At 38.3% G+C, this 3,743-nt stretch overlaps 1 pseudogene; it reads right to left on the bottom strand.

Annotated features, from left to right (window-relative positions):
* Window positions 1–246: 246 nt before the first annotated feature.
* On the bottom strand, window positions 247–684 carry LOC116591022 (annotated as a pseudogene).
* Between the last annotated feature and the right edge of the window lie 3,059 nt (window positions 685–3,743).

Here is a 3,743-nt window from a genome sequence, read left to right as displayed (position 1 = left end):
GCTCAATACATCAAGTGTTTGTTGAAGATCCACTGTGTTCCACCCTCCATTATGCAGGTACTGTGCACCTAACACTACATTTGAGAGAGAGCTCAAAGCACAAGATTAAAATTTGATGCTGAAGACATAAGTTCATTGAGTAATATATGTCTTTCAAAATATCTTTCATCTCCCCATTGGTAGGGGCTGTTTTCTCTCTCTCTCTCTCTTTATTCGAGAACTCATGCAAAATATTCCAAATGAGTTTTAATCCTTGTCTTCCTCCTCTTTTCTCTCCTAGTTCAACTGGAAGTAATGCGATTCATAACTCTCTTTGCTGTTAGCAACTACACATAACCAATCACCTTGATTATTCTTCAAATATTTTTTGGTGAGATATTTCAAATGCCTTTTAGAAAAAGACACCTCAGAAGTTACAGAAATCTTGCTCTTTCTCCTTTTAATGGTTACAACCTCTCCACCGAGATTCCCAGCTCTTCCATTCACTTATTTTCTTTTCTAAGTCTAAGCCTGTTTATTTGGTCACCTTGATTCTCTCTTGCAGAAACTGCTCAAAATTGGCACCATCCATGATTCCATCTTCTAGAGGGTGAGTGCAGTCAAGGGTAAGCTTCAGAACTTGCTGCTTTTTTTTTTTTTTTTTTTTTGGCTCCCTTTCACTAAAAGCTTTTTCTTGGGCACCATGGCAGCGGTGGAGACAGAAAGGGGCCATTCTCTTTTATGCTTCAATCCATTCCAAATACCGTAGTTCCTAAGATTGGACTAGACATTGTATGTTGTTTAAAAAAAAAAAAAAAAGAGGTAGACATTCTGGTTCCTGTCCACCAAGAATTTATATTCTACCATTTAATGTAGTAGGCTTGGAGAACATGACAGTAAAGTGCTAAATTATGTGGAGCAGGCCTAGAGGATTGTCAAGGGTATAATGATGTCATGTTAGTTTCCTACTGTTGCTATAACAAATTACCACAAACTCAGTAACTTAAAACAATACAGATTTATTATCTGACAGTTCTGGAGGTCAAAAGTTCACAATCAGCCTCAGTGGGCTAAAATCAAGCTGTTGGTAGGGCTGGTTACTCTGGAGGGTCTGAAGAAGAATCTGCTTCCTTATCCTTTCCAGCTTTAGAGACTCCCTTCATTACTTGACTCCTGGCCCCACATCTCATTGCCTTTTCTCCCTCCACTACCATTGTAGAATCACCTCTTCTCCCTCTGATCCTCTGGCTTCCCTCTCAGAAGGACCCTTATGATGACATTAAGCCCCCCTGCATAACTTCTCCAATCTCAATGTCCTTAATTTAACCACATCTGCAGGGTACTTTTTGCCGTGTAAATCGTATCACAGATTCTAGAGAATTGAAAGTGGACACCTTTGGGGGCAGGGGCCATTATTCAGCCAACCACAAATGCACAGTTATATAGGACACAATTGGGAAGTAACTAGAGAAATTTTTAAAACTGAAAAGAGGAAATGAGCTTAAGCCAAACCTTGAAGGTCAGATAAAATGTAATATGCAGAGAAAAAACAGTAAAGCCTTCCAACAGGAAGAAAACACCACAAGTGATGAAACAATACTTCAGACTCAAGGACCTCAAAACCCTGGCTTTGGGGAAAACAAAACTTACACAGATCCAACAGTTAATAGAAGAACCTAAAGAACCTAACAGGAAAAGGTATTGTATAGTCTTTTAGAACAAAATAACTTAAGACAAAAGATAACATGAAGTGTAGTCATATAGCTCTGAAGAAGTTGGTCCAAAGAAATGATGTCCAGAAAGAGTTAAATACTGTATGTATTCATAGCAAAAGGAAAACATGCCCATTGGTCCCTGAAATCCAAAAGAGAAGGAGCAAATATAATGTAATCCATCAAAACCATTTATTCGGGGCGCCTGGGTGGCTCAGTGGGTTAGGTCTCTGCCTTCGGCTCAGGTCATAATCTCAGGGTCCTGGGATCGAGCCCCGCGTTGGGCTCTCTGCTCAGCAGGGAGCCTGTTTCCCTTCCTTTCTCTCTTTGCCTGCCTCTCTGCCTACTTGTGATCTCTGTCTGTCAAATAAATAAATAAAATCTTAAAAAAAAAACATTTATTCATCTCAATTTTGTGGTTTTCCTTAAATTTTCTTACATCCTTTATTTTTGCTAACTGAAAAGGAATAAGGATGTGGGGGATTCAGGTAAAGAAAAAAATGTTCATCATTAAGACTTTCTATTCCTTTTATTGATCAACAATGTCCTATATTTAGAATGTTCTAAGATTGATAAATCTACTCCCAATTTGACCTACTTCTCACACAGGATTTGCTTCATCTTCCCCTTTATTTTTTCTCCATCCTTTTCCAAAAACAAAAGAAAAATGGAGGAGAGGGGACAAAAAGATTTGAGTAAGGAGGTGTTTGAGTGGCTCAGCTGTCTTGCCTTGTCTGCCTTTGACTCAGGTCATTGATCTCTTGGTCCTGGGATTGAGCCCCTTAATGGGCTTCCTGTTCAGTGGGGAGTATGCTGCTCCCTCTGCTCTGCACCACCCACCATGCTCTCTCCATCTCTCTCTCTCTCAAATAAATCGATAAAATCTTGAAAGAAAAGAAAAGAAAAGAAAAGAAAAATATTTGAGTGAAAAAGATGTAGGAACCAGGGCCTACAGAGAAAAGGGATGATAAAGGGAAAGATAAACGGGAGAAAGACATTACAGCCCATGACCTTTTGCTTCTGGTGGATTAAAGCATAGCAAATTTGAACACACTCACACAAGGTATATGCTCACAAAATAATGAAAAAGGAAAGAAGGAGGGGTGCCTGGCTGGTTCATTTGGTAGAGTATGCTATTCTTGATCTCAGGGTAGTGAGTTTGAGCCCCACAGTGGGCATAGAGATTACTTTGAAGTAAATAAAATCTTTTAAAAAATAGGAAGGAAGGAAGGAACTGAAGATAGGAAATCAGAGAAGTTGGGGTACTAAGGAAAACTAGTTCACCATCTTACCTATGGCTAATCAATCTAAAAGGTTGCTCAAGCAATTTTAAACACTTTTCTCATATATTTACATGAGAAAGATTCTTTTATAGTCACAAAGTGCTAAAATATTTCCACGCGGTGCAAGTCTGCTGCGCTTTCCATCATTCTATGAAAATTAATAAAGGAAAACTTCACTAAAGTCGAGTCAGGAGACTAGAAGGGGAGAACATTACTACTCAGTTACAGGAAGAATTATCAATTATAGGTCCCAACAGAAGAATCTTCAACAGGAAGAATCATCAATTACACGCCCCAACAGAGAAAAATGTACACTGCCTCTCCTATAAGAAATCAACTACTGCTACAATTCAGCCAATGAGAAACTCCTCACACTGAACTTTTGCTTTCCTCCAAGGGACTTGTACTCAAAATGATCCAATTTCCTCCTCCTTCTCCATAAAATAACATTCTTCTTCGTTGGATTTGCCTTTGGTTTTTGATGTAGTGTGTATGCCTCCCATTGCAAGTCTTTGTTATTCCTGCATAAACTCATTTTTTGCTGGTAAAATAACTGACAAGTTTTCTTTTTAAGGTTAACAGTTCCTTCCTTTCAGTAGGTATGGATTATTTCACCAACACATTCTCTTAACCTTGCCACCAGATGTTTCTAAGATATATGCAGAGGTCAAAAGCAATGCATTTAGAAATGTTTTAAATAAACTGTATTTTATTTTTATTTATTTATTTTTTAAAGATTTTGTTTTTAAGTCATCTCCATACCCAACGT

The sequence above is a fragment of the Mustela erminea genome, chromosome 5 (genome assembly GCF_009829155.1).
Source record: "Mustela erminea isolate mMusErm1 chromosome 5, mMusErm1.Pri, whole genome shotgun sequence".
NCBI lineage: Eukaryota > Metazoa > Chordata > Mammalia > Carnivora > Mustelidae > Mustela > Mustela erminea.
The sequence above is the reverse complement of the archived record's forward strand: the minus strand, read 5'-3'. Positions and strand labels throughout refer to the sequence as shown.